General features: G+C 35.9%; 1 pseudogene; it reads right to left on the bottom strand.

Annotated features, from left to right (window-relative positions):
• Positions 1-5,151: 5,151 nt before the first annotated feature.
• On the bottom strand, positions 5,152-19,394 carry LOC102127401 (tubulin beta-4 chain-like; annotated as a pseudogene).
• Between the last annotated feature and the right edge of the window lie 6,556 nt (positions 19,395-25,950).

Here is a 25,950-nt window from a genome sequence, read left to right as displayed (position 1 = left end):
GCCTTCCACCATGATTGTAAGTTTCCTGAAGCCCTCACCAGAAGCAGATGCTGGAGCCATGCTTGTACAGCCTGCAGAACAGTGAGCCAATTAAAACTCTTTTCTTTATATATTATCCAGACTCAGGCATTTCTTTATAGCAATGCAAGAATGGGCTAACACATAGTTTAAGAGAGAAAAATGCACATTTCAAAGACTATCTGAATAACTCTATGATTGTATATTTAATCATATTAAGAAGTTATTATTAAAATTTGGGGGTATGAAAACACTAACATGGTTATGTTTTTATAAAAGAGTTTTTATCTCTTAGAGATACTTCTTAATTTTTTCTTGGAAAAAGCAATACCTGGAATTTGCTTCAAAATAATCTGAGGATTCAGAAGTAGAGATGGCCATAATTATAGATAAAACAAGACTAACTGTGAGTAGATACATATTGTAATGGGATGAGGTGTATGCATGGGAATTAATTAAACTGTGATTTCTACTTTATCAAAATATAAATAAAATTGTTAAAAGAAATATAAAACTAGTCAGCAGAGTGAAACTTCAGAACACTCACCTTCCTAAAAAAAAAAAAAAATAGATCATTTAAAAGCAGTCAAAAAAAGACAGATTATTTAAAAAAAGACAGCTAACTTCTCAACAGTAAATATAAAAGCCAGAAGATTTTAGAATAATGTTTTCAATGTGTTGTGAGGAAATAACTAAGCTAAATTTGCATGTTCAATGAAACTCTCTCAAAAACAAGGGGAAATAAAGATAGATGTAGGCACAAAATAAATAGTTTGCAAACAAAAGATTCTATAGTAAATTTTAAGGAATTCAGTTTTAGACAAAAGAGAAATAATCTCAAGTAAATATTATAAGTATGAGGGTAAATCTACATGAAATTGAAAATAAAACTGACTGAAACTAAAATAATGATATTTTTCATGACTTTTCTAAGGGGATCAGCAAATGAGTTATAATTAAAATACATAAAATCAAATGCATATGTTAGGCATTATCATAAGTAAGGACTTTTAAGGATCTTGTTACTGATCAGGAGGATAAAGAAATATCATTTTTTACATTAATAAGTTAAGTATACATTTAAAAAATTCTAGGGTAACCACTAAAGAATAGAAGAAGAAAATAGAATGTAAGCTAGTAAGAAAAAAATAGTGAAAATTATTAAATCTAAAAAGAGAGAAAATGAACACTAAAAGGAAGACAAAATATAAAAGTTTATGGTAGATATATACTCATATATGTAAATAATGTGCAGTTATGTACTACATAACAACATTTTAGTCAATGAAGAAATACATATACCGCAATGTTCCTATAAAATTATCATACTGTGCTTTTACTGTATTTCTATGTTTAGATATGTATAGATGCACAAATACTTACCATTGTGTGACAACTGCCTGCAGTATCCAGTTTAGTAACATGCTATACAAGTTTCTATGCCATATAGCCTATGTGTATAGCAAGCTATAACATCTAGGTTTGTGTAAGTACGCTCTTTTATATTCATACAATAAAATTGCCTAAAGATGCACTTCTCAGAAAGTATTCTTATTATGAAGTGACATGCTATAAATGTAAAAGGTGTAACTACTCAAAAGAAAATATTCAGTTTATATGGGACTCTTTTAGAGAACCACGTACAAGGGTTTCTATATGAGAACAAAAGCATACAGAAATCTTAAAAGGAAATGGATGAGAAAAGAGTTACACAAGGAAAATATTAATCTAAAAAAAAATTCAGCTATGTTAATATTAGCCAGACTACACACTAATGAAAATATATTAGCGGAAATAAAAGAGCATCAAATTATTAAAATGTAAAATGTAATTTACAGAAAAAATATAATTCTAAACTTGCATGACTTACTGCATAACATAAAACATAGGAAGCAAAAATAGACAAAATTTCAGGATAAATCAAAACATCCACTATCATAATGGGAGGTGATAATAATGTTTCTTTAAGCAAGGTATCAGCGAACTATGCCACACAGACCAAAACTTTTTCTGTTGTCTCTTATTGTAAATAAAGATTTACTGCAAATCAAGCATATCCATTTATGTATTATCTATGACTTCTTTCATGTTATGATGACATAGATAAGTAGTCATAAAAGAGACCATAGGTCTAAAACGTTTATAATCTGATCCTGTTGAGAGAAAAAAATGCCAACCCTGATTTAAAGTTAGATGTTATCCAGTAGGATGAAAACAAATCAGTAAGAATATGTAAAAGATTTTAAAAACAATAATGAGACATTTAATAAATATATAGAGAGGTTTCCACCCAATAGATTCAAGATATATATTATTTTCACAAAAGCTGATTCCAACATAAAGTGTATATGGGGCCATAAAGTAAGTATCAAACAATGGGTACTCAGGGACTTCAAGATGGCAATCATCAACACTGGAAACTTCTAATGTAATCACCCAACAGATACTTCCTGCCATTTCATCAAAAAAATATTCACTGATACTGTAGCATTGCAATAGAGAAAAACTTAAATTGACATGAGGCTGGCCCAAGCTGGAGAACTGGAGTTATCACTCAAATTAATCTTCCTGAAGGTTTGGAGGTTAAAGTTTTATGGACAATTTGGGGAACAGGGGCTAGCAAATGGATGGTACTGATTGGTTGGGAATGAAATGTTAGGGGTGTGAAAAATGTTTCTTGTGTGCTGAGTCTGCCTCTGGGTGGGACCACCAGATCAGTTGAGAAATGAGTCATGAGTCTGGGTGGAATCAGTCTGAAATATATCCTCAAAAAAACAATCTTAGGTTCTACAATAGTGATGTTATCTATAGGAGCAATTGTGGAAGTCACAAATCTTGTGACCTCTGGCCACATGACTCCTAAAGAGTAAGGAATTATAAAAACTACACCTGTACCTTAGCAGAGTTCAGGTTTCTCCCATAATCCTATGTGGTAGCCTTTCATTAATCTTACAAACATGATTTTCAGTCCCTGGGCAAGAAGGGGGTTAGTTTTAAGGAAGAACTAATATCATCTTTACTTTCATGGTTAAACTATAAACTAACTTCTTTCCACAGTTAGGTTAGCCTATGCCCAGGAATGAGCAAGGACAGTTGGGAAGTCAGAAGCAAGATGGAACAAGCTGCATCAGATTTCCCTTACTGCTATAATTTTAAAAACACAGTCTCAGAAGAACAGTAAGGGAGGGACACAAGGGTTGAAAAACTAACTGTTGTGTACTATGCTCAGTATCTGGGTGATGGAATAAATCATACTCCAAATTTCAGCAGCATATAATATGCCCAGATAAGAAACCCGCAGAGGTATCCTCTAAATCTAAAATAATATTTGAAATTATAAAAAGGATAAATTTCAAAGAACTCAGTGACAAAAATGTTATTTTCTGACAATGACACAATTACTGAGAAATAAACAACAAAGAAGAATTCAGAAAAAAATTGTTAACACTTTTATGTAACTCATGAGTTGAAGAAGTAATCTAAAATAATTTTAAATAAAATAAAAATATCAACTGTCAAAACTAATTGGGTGAAATTAAAACAGTATTTGGAATAAAATGTATAGATTTTATGTATAATCCAAAATAAAATATTATAGACTTATGCTAAGAATCCAATGAAAACCATTAAAGTCAAGTCAAAAAAAATGAAATCTAAAGAAATAGAGGAAACAAAAAAAAAAAAACCAGATAGCAGAACTTAATAAATTAGAAGATTAAAAAATGGAGTAGATAGGACCAAATAGTCACAAGTTTATTTAAAAAACAAACTAATAAAATCGAGAAATCACTGATCAACAAGAAAGGACAGACAGCAAAAATAAACAATATTACGAAAGGAAAAGGCTACAAGTTTGCAGATACAGAGATTAAAAATATTAGAGTAAATTATGAACAATTTTAAGTTTTAAAGTATTATATATAATGCATCAGTTTGTAGAAAATTATATCATACCAAAACAGACTCAAAAAGAAATAGTAAGGTAATAACAACAACAACAAAACGATGAAGTAGGAAGTTACACAAAATTTCTCCTCCATATAATTAATGAGAACACTAGCAAAAATTGACAAAATTAACTTTTTTAAAACTCTGAAAATTATTCAATGACTTGCAGCTATCTGGGGAACATTTATTTCCATCAGCTCTTCTAGGGCCTTGAAAATCAACAACCTGCCATTATGATAAAAAACAGCAGCCTGACAGCTAACAGAGGAGACAGAGAGGGAGTGAAGCACTTTTAAAAACACATTCCAAGGGATATATTATTATTTGATCCATCTGATAGTTTCCTGGAAGATTCTCTCTACTCAAAAAGGCTCTTATATTTTACATGATTCAGAGCTCACCCATTACAAGCACTTTTTCCCTGACATCTTTCTCAGGAACAATCAGAGGCAATTGTTAAACATCATGGTTGCCTAAGGCTGTAGGTAAGAGTTGGGGAAAATAATAATCTAATCAAAAAGCTTTAAAAAGGCAGATAACACATTAAATGCTTATAATGAGTTTGTTTTGTTTTTGGGTTTTGTTTTTTTTGTTTGTTCGGTTGGTTGGTTGTTTGTTTTGTGGGACATGGTTTCACTCTCATCATCCAGGCTAGAACGTAATGCTATGATCTTGGCTCAATAAAACCTCTGCCTCCTGGGCTCAGGCTAAGTCAGACATGTAAACATCCTTGCTGAGAACACATAAACAGAGACACTTTACGAAGACTGGAAGACTAATTGATTCTGGGAATTTAATGTATCTCTGCCCAATCATTAAATGACTGTTAAGCTAACTAAATAAGACTTCAGTGACCACACATGACAAAGAATACAGGCTTTACAAAATTAGCTTTAAAGAGTAACTAAATAAAAACTAATAACAAAAATGAACAAAAAACTGTAAAAACAAAACCTGGGGAAAGTGGCAATCTGATTTTCATAATTGCCATATTTTTGTTTAACTATGAAAATGCTTTGATAGAAGTGAACATGTAGCAAGAAGAACAGCAAGTGCATGCACAGTAAGACATGGCTATCAGAACAGATTGTGAGTGAACAAATAATTCATACTGCTTTTGCCCTTCACCCAGCAACAGAAGGCTCTAGTTACTAGGTGCAACTAGAAGTGAACCTCCTCCCTAGTTCACTTCTCAAATTCTCCCTCCTCCTCAGCCATGGCATCCTGGTACTGTTGGTACTCAGACACCAGGTTGTTCATGTTGCTCTCAGCCTCAATGCTCAATTTCATCCATGCTCTCATTCACATGTGGGTTCAGGAAGGCCTTGCACCTAAACATGGCTGTGAACTGCTCTGAAATGCACCTGAACAACTCCTGGATAGTAATGTTATTGCCAGTGAAGGTGGTGGGCATTTTTAACCTTGGTGGTAAGATGTCACAGATGGCTATTTTCACACTGTGGGGGATCCAATCAGTAAAGTAGCTGCTGTGCTTGTTTTGGATGTTAAGCATTTGCTCATCTGCTTCCTTCATGGCCATGCAGCCCCTGAAAATGACAGCCACCACTAGGTAGCAGCCATGGTGAAGGTTGCAGGCAGCCATCATGTTCTTGGTGTCAAATAACTGCTGGGTGAACTCAGTCATTGTCAAGGCTCAATACTGCTGGCTGCCCCAGCTGGTCAGTGAGGCAAAGCCAGGCAAGAAGAAGTGCAGGTGGGAAAATGGGACTACACTCACGAACAGTTTCTGCAGTCAACATTTAGCTGGCCAGGGAAGTGCAGGCAGGTGGTGACTCTAGTCATAGCAGCAGAAACCAGGTGGTTCAGATCACTGTAGGGGGCTGTGGGCAGCTTTGGGATTTTGAAGCAGATGTCATGGGGAGCTTCATCATAAAGGCATAAAGTCTCATACGTGTTTTCTATGAACTGGTGGACTGACAGGGTGGCACTATAGGGTTCCACAACCATGTCTAACACTTTGGACAAAGGCAGTACACTGAATGTGTTTATGATCTTATATGGGTACTCCTCCTGGATCTTGCTGATGAGAAGGGTACTCAACTCAGACCTAGTTCCTCAACTTAGGGAGTGGGTCAGCTGAAAACCCTGCAGGCGGTCACAGCTCTTAGCCTCCTTCATCACAATGTCCATCATCAACTCCACCAGCTATTTAAAATGTCCAGATTTCAAACAAAAATCATGAGACATGCACAGAAATAATGTGGCATGGCACATACACAGAGAAATTTAAAGTCAATAGAAACTGTCTCCACACAAGCCCATAGGTCAGACTAACTAGAAAAGACTTAATTGAACTACTTTAAAAATATTCAAGAAGAAAAAAGGAAAGTCTAAAAGCTAAAGGAATGTTTGCAAACAATATCTTATCAAATAGAGAAAGTCAATAATGAGAAATTACATAAAAAAATATATTCAAATAGAAATTCTGGAGCTTATACCTATAATAACTTAAAAATTACTAGAGAGAATCAACAACATATTTAAGAAACTAGAAGAAATAATAATAACCAATAAATCTGAAGATAGATCAATTCATATTATGCACTCTGAGGAATAAAAAGAAAAAGCAATGAAGAAAAATGAACACATCACAGACCTATGGTGCATATTCAAAATGCTAGAGAAAAAATACAGTCAATAAACAATCATATATCCAGAAAACTATCTTTGAGGAAAAAAAAAAAAAAAAAAGAACTGATGACATTTTCCAAATAAACAAAGACTGAGAGAAGCCTTCACTAGAAAACCTACCCTTCAAAAAATACTAAAGGGATTTCCTTAGATTTAAATGAAAGAACAGTAAGCAGTAATTAAAACCAACATAAAGAAAGAAAAGGTTCCAGTAAGAGCAACTCTGCGGATAAATATTGAAGACAGTTTAAATGTATTTTTTATTTGTAATATTTTTCTACTCCTAATTTCAAAGACAACTGCATAAGGTACTAATTATGAATTTGTTCTGTGGTACAGACAATGTATAAGAAGGTAATTTTTATGTTAATAGCAGTACAAAGGAGGGAAAGATAATGATATTTTCTATGATCTGAATGTTTGTGTACCCCCAAAATTCATATCTTAAAATTGTCACCCCCAAGGTGATGGTATTAGGAGGGGTTAGAAGGAAAAGCCTTTAGAAGGTAGTTAGATAATGACAGCAGAGCATTCATGAATGGGAACAGTATCTGTATAAAGAAGGCCCAAGAGAGCTGTCTTACCTCTTCCACCATGTGAGGAGATTGTGAAAAGACACCACCTATGAATGTGAAAATCGGCCCTCAACAGACACTGTATTTGCTGGCACCTTGATATTGAATTTTTGAGCTTCTACAATTGTGATTAATAAATTTCTGTTGTTTATAACCCACCCAGTTTATGGTACTACGTTACAGCAGCCTGAATGGACTAAACAGACAATTGGTATTGAAAGTAGGGTGCTAGTATAACAAACACCTAAAAATGTGGAAATGGCTGTGGTATTGGATAATGGGTAGAAGCTAGAAGAGTATGTGGTACATGCTAAAACAAAAAATCCTACATTGCTGTGAATAGATCATTAAGGGATATTCTAGTAAGAGCCTAAAAAAAACTAGAAGAGCTAGAATGAAAATCTCAAATTTCTTAGAGAATATTTAAATAGTCACAAACAGTGTTCACAGAAATATGAACAGTAAAGGCTATTCTGATGATGTTAATCAGAAATGATGAACATATTGCTGACAATCGGAGAAAAGTATATCTTTTTTACAAAGAAGCAAAGAACATGACTGAATTGTGTTTCTGTCCAGGTGTTTTGTGGAAGGTAGAAACTTTGAGACATGAAATTTGATATTTGACTGAGGACAGTCATAAGTAAAATGTTGAGGGTGTGGCTTTTCTCGATTGCCACTAGAAAATTTAAGAAGAGAAAAATAACTTAAAGATGAATTTATTAATCAAAAGGGAAGCAGAATGTATATAATTGAAAAATTATCAATCTGTTTATATGGTAAAAAAAAAATGAGAAAGCATGTTAAGGAAAAAACACTAAAGGTTTGGTCAAATGATCATTTGATAAGATCAGTCACCCATCTAAACAGAATCTAAGCTCTCTTTTCAAAGACAAAGGAAGAATAACCCAAAAGACAATTTGGAAATTGTCAGGGCTGCCACTCCCATCACAGGCTCACAGTGCATAAGTCCTAAAAAGTATGGGGCCACTATAAAGAATTTCCTTTAGGGCAATGCCCAGAGGAGCTGTGGGAGTGGGAATGTTCTCATAGCCCCAGACTAATAGAGCCATTATCATGTGATCTCAGCCTCAGAGAATAGCAAGCATGTGTGTCAGGTACAGACATGTGCCATGAAGATGGGGGTCACTGCAAAGAACTGCTAAGAGAATAGGACCTAGACACAAAGTTGCCTTGGAGGCAAGATTGTCCAAAGCAGTAGGCCCAAGGCCACTGTCCCAGTGTGTCTGGAAGGCAGGACTCACACTAGTTGATTTGGAAGATGAAACCAGAGTCCCCGTAGTCCAAGAGGGTATAACATCAAGTCAAAGAAGTTGGTTCTCAAGACTTAAGATTTAATGTTGTCTGACTTTTGGTTTCAGGCTTACTTGAGACCTGTTATCTCCTTCTTTTTTCTCATTTCTCCCTTGTGGAATGGGAATGTATATCCTATGGCTGTCTCACCATTATATTTTTGAAGCACATAACTTTTTTTTTCCATTTCAGAAAAGTTAAAAAGTTCCTCCACAGCTGGAGGAAAATTTGCTGCAGGATCAATTGTATCTTTAGTGTCACACATATCTGATTTAGATGATATGTAGATGAGACTGTGAAGTTCATACTTTTGAGTTAATGCCAGAACTAGTTAAAACTTTTGGGGCTCCTTGGATGGAGTAGATGTGTTTTTTATGTAAGAAGGACATGTAATTTGTGAGGGGTAATGGTGGTGTGCTATGTTCTGAAAGTTTTTGTTCTCCCAAAACTTATATGTTGAACTTCTAACCCCCTAGGATATACTATTAGAAGTTGTGGTTTGGGAAGGTGATTAGGTCACAAGGGTGGAGCCCTCATGGATGGGAATAGGGCCTTAATAATAGAGGCCTAAGAGAGAAGCTACTGTGTCTTCTACTACGCGAGGGCGTAGCAAGAATGCACTCTCTATCAGACAGAAAGCAGGCCCTCGCCAGACACTGAATCTGCTGATACCTTGGTATTTGACTTCTCAGCCTCTGGAACTATGACAGATAAATTTTGACTGTTTTTAAGCTACTCAGTGTATAGTATTTTGTTATAAAAGCCCAAATGGACTAACACAAAGCTGTATAGAGGTAAAGTTTTTGTATATAATTGAAATTAAGTTGTCATTAACCTAGACCAGATTGTTACTAAATCAAATGCTAATTATAAGTGGCAGGATATCCATATACTAAAACTCAAAAATATTAATTCTTCACAATACTAATTTCTTCCCAAAAGGGATCCATAGATTCAATTCAATCCCTATCAAAATATCAATGAGATTCTTCAGAGATAGAAAAAACAGTTCTAAAATATACAGTGGAACCACAAAAGACCCTAAATAAACAAAACAATCCTGAGCAAGAGAATGAAGTTGGAAGTATTACATTACCTGACTTCAAAACATACTATTAAGCTATCATAACCAAAAGAGCAAGACACTGACATAAGAACAGATACATAGGCCAATGGAACAGCATAGAGAATCCAGAAATAAATCCACATATTTACAGTCCACTAACTTTCAACAAAATTCTGATGAGAACTAAGGGGTAACTTCAACTTCACCCTCTGAAGGTTCACTAAAAATCAACTGACTAAAGGCAGATTAATAGGAGAAGAGGCATACAAATGTATTTACGTTCATGAAAATCATACAAGAACTCAAAGAAGTGGCCAGATGGCCGAAGATTTTATACTATTTAGGTTACAGAATAAATGGAGGTTCATAGCATGACAAAACATATTATGGTGGCAAAACAGGTTATGAGAGGTGAAGAAGAAAAGGCCTGGCTAGCAAAGATAAACTTATTATGTATATTAAACCTCACAGTTACCAACCCTAACAGAGAATAGATAGTAAATGTTTGTTTCAGACTTTTAATAGCATCAGAATCTCAGTAGATCTTTCCTAGATCTAGACAACAGAGAGCTTCAGAGAAAGCCTGGCTATATCAATGCAGATTTTTTTCTACTTATGCAAATTTCCCACACAAAAGACAGATTTTCAGGGCTACTTCTGTTGACAGGTCCTCTGAACATGCATCTCAAAATATATCAAAAAAGTATTTTGGGGGGTAAAATGTTTTGGTTTCCTTCAGGTACCAAGAACATTCCTTTGGGAAAGGGCACCCTCTTCAATAAACGGTGCTGAGAAAACTAGATATCCATTGCAGAAGAGTAAAACTACACCTATATCTCACCATCTACAAAAATCAACTCAAAATTGCTAAAAGCTTAAACATAAATGCGAAACTATATTACGAATTGATGAAAACATGGAAGAAATGCTTCACAACATTGGTCTTGGCAAAGATTTTTTAAATAAAACCTCAAAAGTACAAGCAATAAAAGGTAATACAGACACATGTAACAATATCAAACTAAAACACTTCTGCACAGTAAAGAATACAATCAATAGAGTGAAGAGAAAACCAACAGAATGGGAAAAATATTTGTAAACTTTGAGAAAAAAATAATATTTAGAATATGCAAGGATTCATATAACTCAACAACAAAACAACAAATAACCTAATTTTAAAATGGGCAAATGAGCTGAATAGACACTTTTTCAAAAAATGACATACAAATAACCAACAGGTATATGAAAAAATTTCAATGTCACTAATTCTCAGGAAAATGCAAATCAGAACCACAATGAAATATTATCCCACCTCAGTAAAAATGACTATCATCAAAAAGACAAAAAATAACAAATGCTGGTGAGGATGTGGAGAAAGGGGAACTCTTATATACTCTTGCTGGGAATATAAATTATGGAATACAGTATAAAGCTTTCTCAATAAACTAAAAATAGAACTACCACACAATCCAGCAGTCTCACTACTGGATATCTATCCAAAAGAAACAAAATCGATATATCAAAGAGATATCTACACTCCCATGTTCACGATGGCACTATTCACAATAGCCAAAATATGGAATCAACCTAACTCTCAATAAAAAGATGAACGAATCAAGAAAATTCTTATATATACACAATGGAATACTATTCCGCCACAAAAAGAATACAATTCTGCCATTTGTGACAGCATGAATGAACCCGAAACAAATTATGTTAAATGATGTAAGCCAGGCACACAAAGACAAATACTGCATGATCTCACTCACATGTGGAATCTAAAAAGTACTGGTATCTGAAATAGAGAGTAGAATAATGGTTACTAGAGGCTGGGAAGTGTGTTGGAAAAAGGATAACCAGAGGTTGTTAAACAGAGATAAAATTACAGTTAGTTAGAAGTAATAAGTTCTAGTGTTCCATAGAACTACAGGGTGACTGTAATTAACAATTTGTTGCATATTTTCAAATAGCTAGACAGCAAATTTTGAATGTTCCCAACCCAAATGAAAGATACGTATTTTAGATGAGAGATATGCTAATTGCCCTTATTTAATTATTACCTGTTTTACACAAGTATTTAAATATTACAATGTACCCCAGAAATATCAACAATTATTACGGTAAATTAAAAATATTACTCAGAGGAAAAAAAAGCTGAAAAATTACAGTAACAATAAAAGCTCTCAGGAGTCTAGTCCTGAAACGAAAAATCTGTTAAAGGCAGTTGGCTTCATTAAGTGCGTGTGAAAGATACAAAATGACTCAGGAAGTGTGGTTATCACAGTATAAGAGGATTTTTATTTTCTTCAAATAATATACATAGAAATAGATCATTCTATACATGATGATATTTTAATGCTATTGTTATCTTTTTGTATATATGTGGAAATGCAGTGCCAACTCAAAAGTAGGCTTATAAAAGAGAAACGAGGGCCGGGTACCGTGACTCACCCCTGAAATCCCAGCACTTTGGGAGGTCGAGGCGGGCTGATCACGAGGTCAGGAGATCCAGACCATCCTGGCCAACATGGTGAAACCCCGTCTCTGCTAAAAATACAAAAATTAACTGGGCGTGGTGGCGCGAGCCTGTAATCCCAGCTACTCCGGAGCCTGAGGCAGAAGAATTGCTTGAACCAGGGCGTCAGAGGTTGCGGTGAACCCAGATGGCTCCACTGCACTCCAGCCTGGCGACAGAGGGAGACTCCTTCTCAAAAAAAAAAAAAAAAAAAAAAAAAGAAGAAGAAAAAAAGAAGAGAGAGAGAGAGAGAAATTATTATGTGAACATGGAAATCTATTTCCTTAAGTTTGTGTGTGGGGGTGTGTATGAAGGTGAGTACCAACGTGTAAGAGATAAAAAGAACATAAAAAATTTTCTGGGAAGAATAATGCAAGTAAGAGTTGCTTGAGACTTCTGAGAATATTGGATATTTAGCTGAAACAAAGAGATCAAATACATGATCCTCAGATTTTGTACCCCCTCATTCATATATTTGCTTTGGTATTAGCAAATTAGCCTCAACTGATTCCCAAGAGATACTAGAAGTCTGGAAAGGGATCATAGTTTGTGTAATCTCTAATATAATACTTGAGTTGTTTTGTTGTTATTTGTTTCTTTATTTGCAATTTAACTTACTTTGTGTTAGGTACTGTTCTAATCACTTGGAATACAAAATTGAGCTAAACAACCAAAGCTTCTGTCCTCATGCGGCTTAGATTCCAGGCCTAAAAGAATAAATACAATAAGAACCAGCAAAATCAATGAGTAAATTCCATAGTATATTTTAAGATGATAAATGCTGAAAACAAAAAAGTAAGAAAAAGTAATGCAGAAGGGTAAGGGAAATACTAAATGCCGGGGGTGGAAATGTGAGTTAGGTTACAATTTTTAAAAGATTGAGTATTCTTCATTGAGAAGGAAATCGTTCAGCAAGACTCCCAAGGGAGATGAGGGTGTTAGCCATTCAGAGATCTAGGGAAAGAGAGTCCTTGACAAAGTGAACAATAGGTGCAAAAGCCTTAAGGCTAGAAATTACCTGGCATGTCGAAGGACCAAGAAGAAGGGCAATGTGCCTGGATCAGATTTGTTGCTTTTCAGTAAGGAAAAAATGTATCTTCTTCTCATTGGTATAAAATACAAAGACATGTCTCTTTGTGAGAAGGCAAGACTGAAGAGAGCATCTATCATAAGGTAAAAATAATCTTATCACAGTCTTAACCCTATCAGAGGTAAACACGATGAAGTTTGTAGACAATTGGAAATAAAATGAGGTATTATATTTTTGGTACATATTATAAATTTTAAAAATACAATCACCTTAATAGATGTAAAAAATTGCATTTAACAATATTGAACATATCTTCATGGTAAATATATCTTAGTAAATTCAAATTACAAAGGATTTTCTTAATCCCTTAATGGGTATCTACAAATAACCTATAACATATATTAATACCACGTTTAGTAATAAAATGATGAGACCTTCTTCTGTTTAGATGAGGCATAAGAATATATATTATTGTGATTTTAATTCAGCCTTGCTCCGGAGGCTTTGGCCAATTACATATGAAAAGATGCTCACTACCAAATTCATGATCTGCCCACACCAAATATTTCCTTTTTCCTTTGTTAGGTCAATTATCTCAGTCAATTGTAGTAGCATTCTATTGCATAAGCTCAAATTTAGGTGTCATCCTTCACACCTTCCTTTTACTCACTCTCATATTCAGTCCATCACAAAGTCAGATTATTTATACCTAAATAAACATGTCTCATATCCATCTACTTTTCTACAACAACATGACCACTGTATTTCTCTTAGTTATTTCTTACCTGCACTAGCACAGTAACATCTTAAATTGTCCAACAGCGAGCTGCATTGTTTGTTGACCCTTTTGTCAATGTGACTATTTAAAACACAAATCAAATTGTTAATGGATTTTCATTGCATTTAGGTTGGGGAAAAAAAAAAATCCTGCAAGGTCTAGCCCTTAGATAGCTCTCCAGTCTCACCCTTCCCCTACCTTTTACAGTTATATCGATAGTGACTTTCTTTCATGCCATCTTACTTACCTCTCTCCTTCTTGACTTTACCTATGCTATTCCATGTGCCTGGAAGATACTTCCTTCCCTTTCATTAGTAAACTTCTACTCAACATTCAAAAACTCACTTGCTGTCATAAATCTTCCCTGACTTTCTCAACTAAGTTGAATACCTAAAAAAGGATCTCATAGCACCATGTACCTCCCCTGCATAGCACCTATCACATACGCAATTTTATATGTTTATATGAATCCTTGATTAATGTCCACACTTTTTGTAGAATGCATATTCCATAAAGGCAAAAGCTGTGTTTTACTTAACATCGTATTTTTTGCACCTAGCAATTCCTGACACCTAATCAGTATTTGAAAATATTTGTTGAACATATAAATGAATGAAGACATATAGAAGTTTTACCTACTCAAGACCATGGCAGACTATATCTTCCTTAAGAGCAGGAATGATGTACTTATCTGTATATTCATGGTGGCTTGGATTTTTTTTTGGCATTTATTACTGCTTAATATGTAATTGCTGCCTTTAGAAAAACAATCCCATGGCCCATTTCACAAGAATCGCAAATAATGCCTTTCTGTTAAGTCTTCATATATAAAATTTTAAAAATGAATAAGGAAGAAAGAAGAGCAAATTAGCAACAAAGAAAGTACCAGATAATTCACAGACTACCACAGTAATGTGGAAGGCAGAAATATTACTTACAGGCACAGATTTCTACATATTTTAGTGAATAAAATATGCTCAATAAACATGCCAATTTGAATATTTCAACAAAATGTATTAAGTGTATCCTCATAAGCATCACAGAGATTTTCTTAACGGGTGATTATTTTTGGTTCAAAAGAAGCAGCCTGAAAAATTTCTGTGCTGTGAACATCGTCAATACCTGATTCTTAGCACCTACCAACTCTGTGCACACCAGCCAGACTTCCAGGAATTGTGACCGTTTGCCAAGAAATGTCTCTGCTCTCTGGAGTTCACTTTGCCAATATGTAGGGCAAGACAGACGTTCTGGAGAATTCACAGCCCCCAGGAGTAGCCCTTAACCAATTACTGGTGAGAGTTGGTAAATAAAAACCCCACCTGACCAAGTTACTTGAGCGGAGAAACAAATTTTAAGCTGGTTCTCCGGGCTCCCCTGTGCTATTGAGCTTAAATGATCATCATTGTAACTTGCTTCAAAGTGCATGCTTCATTGACTCTTTTCCAACATCTGTCTCATTTCTTCACTTTCTTACTAGAGCTTCTGGATATCCTAACTAAAATAAATTGCTTGTGTTTGCATCCTGGTCTCAGGATCTTTCTTTGGAAGAACCCAAAGTAAGATATTTTACTCGAAGGTATGTTCAAAAAGCTTATAAATGACAAAGTTTTGCATCTCACTCCACCTCCAGAACAACCTAGAAAAGTGGATTTGAAAGACTAAAGGTGTCAGAGAGCTACCAAGTCAGCCAGAACCTGAATAGCTATTAATAGCTATTATTATTTTCTGGTATTACTTTGTAATTCACTTAATCCTTTATCAAAATATCACTGACTATGTACTACACAATAGGTACTTTGCCAATTGTAGACTATAATATTGAATAAAAAGTGAATCTTTCTTTTAAGAAGCTTAGTGTCAGTTGAAAAGATAAATATGTAAGTAAATAATTAAAATAAATTAAATAATATTGGGCAGAGTATCTCTAGGGGATTGTGGGTACCCTGACTAAAGTATTTCTGAGACAGTGCTCAGAGGAGGTTTGATAGCACTTATGTTTGAATAGAGTTTTGTGAACTGAATGGTAATTTCCCAGGTGAAACAACTTAATCTACAGTTTTCAATGAAAGATATTTCTGTGTTTTATTATTGTAATACATAACAAATTCCTGAAATTCTACTGAATTCATGTCTGCAAAATAATATAGAGTATTTAGCCCAGTAACTTATGCAAAACACATGTAAGATTTACTAAAACAGAATTTATTATTTTTAAAATGACAGAAATGAGATGTGAATGCCAAACAAAGTAAGCCTATTTCATTGAGTGGAAAACATTAGGTAATCAATGTTAAAATAACTGATTAAATTAAACAATGAAACCTGCTACAACTGTCCAAGGATGCTATTCAGAGCATTGGATGGATCAGACACCAAGTGTTAGCAATATTTTAGCAGGCTTTTTTCTTAGAGACATTGAAGGAGATTGACATCCCTAGCTCACAAGGAGGTTGTTTCAAGTCAATGTCCCCAAAATCTCTCTAGTTGGTGATATTTCTATCTACCTTGGGGACTATTAGTAAGAAGATTGTTATTATTACAGATTTTTAGATGTTTTTAATTTTTAACTGTTGTGGGTATATAGTAGGTATATATATTTATGGGTACGTGAGATGTTTTAATACAGGTATGCAATGTAAAATAAGCACATTACGGACAACGAGGAATCCATGCCCTCAAGCGCTTATCCTTTGAGTTATAAACAATCCAGTTAAACTCTTTAAGTTATTTTAAAATATATAATAAAATTATCATCGACTATGGTCACCCTCTTGTGCTACCAAAGTGTAGGTCTTATTCATTCTTTCTGTTTTTTTGTACTCATTAACTATCCCCACCTCCCCAACCCACCCACCCACCTATGCTACCCTTCCCAGACTCTGGTAACCATCCTTCTACTCTCTATGTCCAAGAGTTCAATTGTTTGATTTTTAGATCCCACAAAGAAGTGATGACATGTGATATCTGTCTTTCTGTGTCTGGTGTATTTTACTTAATGATCTTCAGTTCCATACATGTTGTTGCAAATGACAAAATCTCATTCTTTGTATGGCTGAATAGTACTCCATTGTGTATATGTATCACCTTTTCTTTATCTATTATCTTTTGAAGGACACTTAGGTTGCTTCCAAATCTTAGCTATTGTAAACAGTGCTGCAACAAACATAGGAGTGCAGATTTCTCTTCAATATACTGATGTTTTTTCTTTTGGGTATACTCCCAGCAGTGGGATTAATGGATCATATGGCAGCTCAATTTTTACTTTTCTGAGGAACCTCCAAACTGTTCTATTGCTATAAAGATACCTGAAAACATGGAAGCAACTTTGGAAGGTGGTAACAGGCAAAGGTTGGAAGAATTTGAAGGACTCAGAAGACAGGAAGATGAGGGAAAGTTTGGAATTCTTTAGAGATTAGATAAACCATCTTGAACAAAATTCTGATATGTCCATAGTAATATGGACAGTGAAGTACAGGCTGATGAGTTCTCAGATGAAAATGAGAAATATATTGGGAACTGAAGCAAAGGTCACCTTTGCTATGCCTTAGCCAAAAACTTGACTGTATTGTGTTTATACTCTAGCAATCTGTGGAAGTTTGAGCTTAAGAGTGATGACTTAGGGTGTCTGACAGAAAACAATTTCTAAGCAGCAAAGCTTTCAAGATGCGACCTCTCTGCTTCTGACAACCTATGCTCAGATGCTGGAGCAAAGAAATCACCTAAAGCTGGAACTTATATTTAAAACAAAAGCAGAACATACATGTTTGGAAAATTTGTAGCCTAGCCATGTGCTAGAAAAGAAAAGCCCATTTTCAGGGGAAGAATTCAAGCAGGATGTGGAGCAACCACTGGCTAGAAAAATTAGCATAATGCGGGTCCAAGTGCTAATATCCAAGATAATAGAAAAAAGGCCTAAAAGGCATTTCAGAGATTTTCAAGGCATTCTCTCCCATCACAGACCCAGAGGCCTAAGAGGAAAGAATGGTTTCAAGGGCCAGGCCTGGGGTCCCACTGCCTTATGCAGCCTCAAGACACTACTTCCCATATCCTGGTTGCTCTGACTCTAGCCTCAGCTCAGAGTGTTCTAGATACAGCTCAGGCTGCCATCCAAGAGGTTACAAGCCATAAGTTTTGGTGGCTTTTATGTGGTGTTAAGCCTACATGGACACAGAATGCAAGAGTAAAGGAGGCTTGAAAACCTCCACCTAGATTTCAGAGGATGTATGGAAGTTTGGGTGCCCAGGCAGAAGCTGGCTGCTGGAGTAAAAACCCTACAGGGGGCAGGACGCGGTGGCTCACACCTGTAATCCCAGCATTTTGGGAGGCCAGGACGGGCGGATCACAAGCTCAGGAGATCGAGACCATCCTGGCGAACACAGTGAAACTCCATTTCTACTAAAAATACAAAAAATTAGCTGGGCGTGATGGCGGGCTCCTGTAGTTCCAGCTACTGGAGAGGCTGAGGCAGGAGAATGGTGTGAACCCGGGAGTTGGAGGTTGCAGTGAGCCCGAGATTACGCCACTGCACTCCAGCCTGGGCAACAGAGCGAGACTCTGTCTCAAAAAAAAAAAAAAAAAAAAAAAACCCTACAGGGAGCCTATCCTACGGCAGTGGCAAGGAAAATATGGGGTTGAATTCCTCACACAGAGTCCACAGTGGGCACTGCTTAATGGAGCTGTGGAAATGGGGCCACCACCTTCCAGTCCCAGGAATGGTAGGTTCACTGGCAGCTTGCATCTTGAGCCCAGAAAAGCCACAGGCACTGAACACCTACCTATTAGAGCAGTTACATGTGCTGCATCCTGCAAAGCCACAGAGGCAGAACTTCCCAGGGACTTGGGAACCCACCATTTGCACCAGTGTGCCTTGGATGCACGACATGGTGGAGTCAAAAGGAGATTATTTTGGAGCTTTAAGATTTAATGCCTCCCCTGCTGGGTTTCAGACTTTTGTGAGGCCAATTTCTCCCTTTCAGAATAGGAATGCTTACCCAATGCCTGTACCACCATTGTTATTGTAAATACTTATTTTTGATCTTACAGGGTAATAGGTAGAAGGAACTTTAATCTCAGATAAGAGTTTTGACTTTGGGGGTTTTGAGTTTGGGCTGAAACAAGTTAGGACTTTGGAGGACTATTGAGAAGAAGTGATTGTATTTTGCAAAGTGTGAAGAACATGAGATTTGGGGGACCAGGGTCAGCATGATATGCTTTGGATATTTGTGCCCTCCAAATTTCATGTTGAAATGTAAACCCCAGTGTTGGAGGTGGGGCCTGGTGGGAGGTGTTTGGATCATGGGGGTGGATCACACTTGAATAGTGAAGTGCTGCCCTCACAGTAGTGAGTTCTCACAAGACCTGGTTATTCAAAAGTGTATGGCACCACCCCCTTGCTCTCTTTTTCCCTCTCTCACATGTGAGATGCTTGCTCCCCCTTCACTTTCAGCCATAATTAGAAGCTTCCTGAGGTCTTCACCAGTAGCAGATGCCAGCACCATGCTTCTTATACTGTCTGCAGAACTATGAGTCAGTTAAACCTCTTTTTAAAAAATAAATTACCCAGCCCAGGTATTTTTATAGTGATGCAAAAATGGTCAACACACTTAACACACTGCTATAATCACTTTGAACATGTTTTTCTCATTTCCTTCCTTTTTTCCTTTTCTCTCTTTTTTTTTTTCAGATTCATGTGGTTAGAAATTTCTCTCTTCTTAAGAAATAAAACAAAATTTGGAAGTTTCTTAATGCATATAAAATTAATTTCAAATTCCTAAGAAGGATATTCAAGTCCCACTGCATCTTACCAACTCCCTTTTGAATCTTGTTCCCCAGTACACTTCTTCCCACTCATGACCTCTTTATTCCAATGCGCTTATACACATTACACTTGAGCTCTCTTGACTTTTTTGTCTTTCTACAAATATTCAGTTAGCTTTTGTTTAATTCAATTATTATATCATTCATTTAGAAAATATTTACAAAGTGATTGTTATGTGCTAGGTGCTTTGCTAGAATGTTGAAGATATAGTGAGGGAAAAAGATGACAATGTTTCTCCCTTCAAAAAGCTTGTATTTTAGTGTAATATGCAGATAAACAAACAATTATAGTATCATATAAAAAACTCTAACATGGAACAGTAGAGTGCATTATTGGGGAAAATGGCAGATAGGAGGCAGGAATACACTGTAGCTCCCACTCAGACGGACAGAGCAGCTTGTGGAGACTCACATCATGAACTTTTTCTCCAATAAATACCACAGGAACATACCAGGAAAGCCAGGAGAATCCATAGATCCTTTGACGGAAGCAGGTTGCTCCTGCAGGGCCTGAGAGACAGTTCAAAAACTGTGAGGGCCCAAAGTATAAAAGTGTGAAAGGGGTATCACGTGCCCATGAACACACACCCTCACTGGGGAGCCTGAAGGTCCAGATGACAGGAAAAGATTAAACCTTACTTGGAGCTGAGACAATTTAGGAGAGCTCATTGAAATACAGGGGTAGAAGAATCAGTGAGAAGAGACATGTGGGCTCTCTCAGTCCCCAGGGATGGCATTTCTGACTTTGTTTTGCAGAAGTCCTACAGGAGGGCCACCTTAGGAACTGGAAAAAGACCACAGGGAGAGAAAACTTCCAGTTGAACTTTGTAACAATTTTGACCAAACATAGTAGCCTGGACAAAACTCAGTCTGCTATGCAGACACAGCACAGAAGCCAAGCTTTGCTTGCTTTCACAGCTCAGAGGCTGGCAGACTGGGGAAGTTCTCAGTCCTGCTCACTCACTGCCTAGAAACAAACTTAGTGCTTTTGGAGCAGGCAAAATAAGAGTGAGACCAATCTTTTTGTCTGCGTGACAGCTGGGTGAGGGCTGTAACTGCTAGCTTTCCCCTACTTTCTTGGTGACCTGCATGACACAACAAGGCAACTATAATCCCCCTGGGAACATAAATCCATTGGCCTGATAACCACACCCTCATCCCCCAAAGCAGCTGCAGCAAGCACTGCCCAAGGAGAGTACGGGCTTACACCTGCCTAACCCTGCCCCTACCTGATGGTCTTTCTCTACACACCCTGGTAGCCAAAGGCAAAGAACATATTCTCCTGAGAGCTCTAGGGTCCCACCCATAGCCTGATTATCCCTATGTTACCACAGCTGATACTCTCTTGAAAGCACAATATCCTAGAAGGAGGCCAACCAGCACGAAACTAGTGCAATAAACAAAACTACAACTGAAGACCCTCAGAGAGTCCATTCCGCTCCTCTGCCACCTCCACCAGAACAGGTGCTGCTATTCGTGGCTGAGAGATCTGAAGGCGGTTCACATCACAGGATACTGTGTAGACACCCCTAGTACAAGCCTGAAACTTGGTAGCTCCACTGGGTGGCTAGATCCAGAAAAGAAATAATAATCACTATAGTTAAGCTCTCAGGAAACCACATCCCAAGGAAAAGAGGGAAATCACTACATCAAGGAAGCACCGCATAGAAAAAAAAATTCTGAACAGCAGCCCTTGAGTCCCAGTTCTTCCCTGTGACATAGTCTATACCCAAATGAAACAGAACCAGAAAAAGCATTCTGGTAATATGACCAAAAAAAAAGTTTTTTTTAACACCCCCAAAAGATCACACTAACTCTCCAGCAATGGATTCCAATCAAGAAGAAATCCCTGAATTGCCAGGAAACGATTTCAGAAGATCAATTATTAAGCTAATCAAGGAAGTACAGGATACAAAGGGAAAAATCTTCAGTGAAATGTATAGTATAAATAAAAATCAATCACAACTACTGGAAATAAAGAACACAGAGAAATGCAAAATATGCTAGAAATTCTCAGCAATAGAATTGAACAAGCAGAAGAAGGAACTTCAGAGCTCAAAGACAAGGTTGTCAATATAGCCCAATCCAACAAAGACAAAGAAAAAAAAGTTTAAAAAAAATGAACAAAACCTTCAAGAAGTTTGGGATTATGTTAAACAACCAAACCTAAGAATAACCGGTGTTCTGAGGAAGAAGATAAATCTCAATGTTTGGAAAATATATTTGAGGGAATAATTGGGGAAATCTTCCCTGGCCTTGCTAGAGATCTAGACATCCAAATACAAGAAATTCAAAGAATACCTGGAAAATTTATCTCAAATACATCATCATCTAGGGACATAGTAATCAGGTTATATAAAGTCAAGATGAAGAAAAGAATCTTAAGAGCTGTGAGGCAAAAGCACCAGGTAACTCATAAAATAAACTATCAAATTAGCAGCAGATTTATCAGCAGTAACCCTACAAGCTAGAAGAGATTGGGGCCCTATCTTCAGCTTCCTTAAGCAAAACAATTATCAGCCAAGAATTTTGTATCCATTGAAACTAAGCTTCATAAATGAAGGAAAGATACAGTCTTTTTCAGACAAACAAATGCTGCAAGAATTCACCACTATTAAGCCAGCACTATGAGAACTGCTAAAAGGAGCTCTAAATCTTGAAACAAATTCTCAAAATACACAAAAATGGAATCTCATTAAAACATAAATATCACAGGAACAATAAAACAAAAAGACAATAAGGAAATAAAAAAGAAGCAAGATATTCAGGCAACAAATAGCATGACGAATAGAATGGTACTTCACATCTCAATATTAATGTTGCATTTAAATGGCCTAAATGCTCCATACTAAAAATACAAAAAAACTAGCCAGGCGAGGTGGTGGGCGCCTGTAGTCCCAGCTACTCGAGAGGCTGAGGCAGGAGAATGGCATAAACTCAGGAGGCAGAACTTGCAGTGAGCCAAGATCTGGTCACTGTACTCCAGCCTGGGTGACAGAGCGAGACTCTGTCTCAAAAAAAAAAAAAAAAAAAAAAAATAGAGAATAACAGAATGGATAAGAATTCACCAACCAAGTATCTTCTGTCTTCAAGAGACTCACCTAATACATAACTCACATAAACTTAAGGTAAAGAGGTGGAAAATGATATTCCTTGCAAATGGACACCAAAGGCAAGCAGTAGTGATTCTTATATCACACAAAACAAACTTTAAAGCAGACAGTAGTTTAAAAAGACAAAGAGGGACATTATATAATGATAAAAGGACTAGTACAACAAGAAAATATCACAATTCTAAATAGTATGCACCTAACACTGGAAGTCCGAAATTTGTAAAACAATTACTATTAGACCTAAGAAATGAGATAGACAGATACACAGTAATAGTGGGAGACTTTAATACTTCACTGATAGCACTAGACAGGTCTTCAAGACAGAAAGTCAACAAAAGAACAGTGAACTGAAATTATACCATAGAACAAATGAACTTAACAGATATGTATGAAACATTCTACCCCAAACTGCAGAATATACACTTTATTCATCAGCATATGAAATATTCTCCAAGATAGACCATAAGATAGTCTGCAAAACAAGTTTCAGTAAATAAAAAAAAATAATAAAAATTATGTCATGTATTCTCTGAGATCACAGTGGAAGAAAATTAGAAATCAACTCCAAAAAAATACATGGAAATTAAATATCCTGCACTTGAATGGTCTTTGGATCAACAATGAAATCAAGATGTACATTTAAAAATTATTTGAACTGAATGGTAAGTGTGACACAACCTATCAAAACCTCTAGGATGCAGCAAAAGCAGCACTAAGAGAAAAGTTTAGAGCATCAAATGCCTACATCAAAAAGTCTGAAAAAGCACAAATAGGTAATCTAAGGTCATACCTCATGAAACTGAAGAAACAAGAACAAACCAAACCCAAACCAGCAAAGAAAAGAAATAACAAAGATCAGAAAAGAAATAACAAAGATCAGAAAAGAAATAAATAAGTTGAAACAAAGAAAATACAAAAGATAAAGGGGACAAAAATTTGGTTCTTTGAAAAGATAAATAAAATTGATAGAGCATTAGCAAGATTAATCAAGGAAAGAGAGAAAATCCAAATAACTTCAATTAGAAATGAAACAGGAGATATTATTACTAATACCACAGAAATACATAAGATTATTGAAGGTTACTATGAACATCTTCATGTGCACACACTAGAAAACCTAGAGGAGATGGATAAATTCCTGGAAACATACAACCTTCATAGATTAAATAAGAAAGATATAGAATCTCTGAACAAACCAATAACAAGCAGGAAGATTAAAATGATAACTTAAAAATTTCCAACAAAAAAGTCCAGGACCAGATGGATTAACAGCTAAATTCTATCAGAAATACAAAGGAGAATTTGTACCAATCCTATTGACACTATTCCACAAGGTATAGAAAGATGGGATCCTCCCTAAATCATTCTATGAAGTCAGTATCACCTGGATACCAAAACCAGGAAAGGATACAACAACAACAACAACAACAAAAAAAAAAAAAAAAAAAAAAAAAAGAAAGAAAGAAAAGAAAAGAAAACTACACACCAATAGTCCAGGTGAATACAGATGCAAAAATTCTTAACAAAATACCAGCTAACTGAACCCATCAGCATATCAAAAAGATAATCCACCATGATCAAGTGGGTTTCATTACAGGGATGGTTTAACATATGCAAGTAAATTGATGTGATACACCACATAAAATTAGAAACAAAAAGCACATAATCATCTTAGTAGATTTAGAAAAAGCATTTGACAAAATCAAGCATCCCTTTAGGATTACAACCCTCAGCAAAGTCAACATAGATGGAACAAATCTAAATATAATAAAAGCCATCTATGACAAACCCACAGCCACCATAATACTAAATGGGAAAAAGTTAAAAGTATTCCCCCTGAGAACTGGAATAAGACAAGAAAGCCCACTCTCACCACTTCTATTCAATGTAGTACTGGAAGTTCTAGCCAAAGCAATCAGACAAGAGGAAGAAATAAAGGGCATCCAAATCGGTAAAGAGGAAGTCAAATTGTCACTGTTTGCTGATGATATGATTGTATACCTAGAAAACCCTAAAGACTCATTCAGAAAGCTCCTAGAACTGGTGAATGAATTCAGCAAAGTTTCAGGATACAAAATTAATGTACATAAATCAGTAACTCTGCTTTACACCAACAATGACCAAGCTGAGAATCAAATCAAGGACTCAACCCCTTTCACAATAGCTGCAAAAAATAAAAATAAAAAAATTCCTAGGAATATAACTAACCAAGGAGGGGAAAGACCTTTGTAAAGAAAACTGCAAAACACTGCTGAAAGAAATCATGAATGACACGAAGAAATGGAAACAATTTTCATGCTCAGGGATGGGTAGAATCAACATTGTAAAAATGAACATACTGCCAAAAGCAATCTACAAATTCAATGCAATTTCCATCAAAATACTACCATCATTTTTAACACAACTGGAAAAAACAATCCTAAAATTCATGTGGAATTAATAAAGAGACTGCATAGCCAAAGCAGGACTAAGCAAAAAGCACAAATCTGCAGGCATGACATTACTGAACTTCAAACTATAGTATAAGTATAGCCTATAGTTATACTATAAGTATAACCTATACTTACACTACAAGTGTACTATAAGTATAGCCTATACTTACACTATAAGTGTACTATAAGTATACCTTATACTTATACTATAAGTATACTATAAGTACAGCTTACACTTATACTACAAGTATACTGTAAATGTAGCTTATACTTATACTATACTTATAACTTATACTATAAGTATAGCTCATCAAAGCAGCATGGTACTGGTGTAAAAATAGGCACATAGATCAATAAAATATAATAGAGAACCTACAAATAAAGCCAAATGCTTACAGTCAACAGATCTTTGACAAAGCAAACAAAAACATAAAGTGGAGAAAGGACACCTTATTCAACAAATGGTGCTGGGATAAATGGTAGACCATATGTAGGAGAATGAAATTGGATCCTCGTTATCACCTTACACAAAATTCAATTCAAGATGGATGAAGGACTTAAATATTAGCCCTGAAACTAGGTGGATCACGAGGTCAGGAGATCAAGACCATCCTGGCTAACACAGTGAAACCCTGTCTCTACTAAAAATACAAAAAAAAAAAAAAAAAAAAAAAAATAGCCAGGCGTGGTGG

Source organism: Macaca fascicularis, chromosome X, assembly GCF_037993035.2.
Source record: "Macaca fascicularis isolate 582-1 chromosome X, T2T-MFA8v1.1".
NCBI lineage: Eukaryota > Metazoa > Chordata > Mammalia > Primates > Cercopithecidae > Macaca > Macaca fascicularis.
This window is presented reverse-complemented; position numbering and strand designations above follow the sequence as displayed.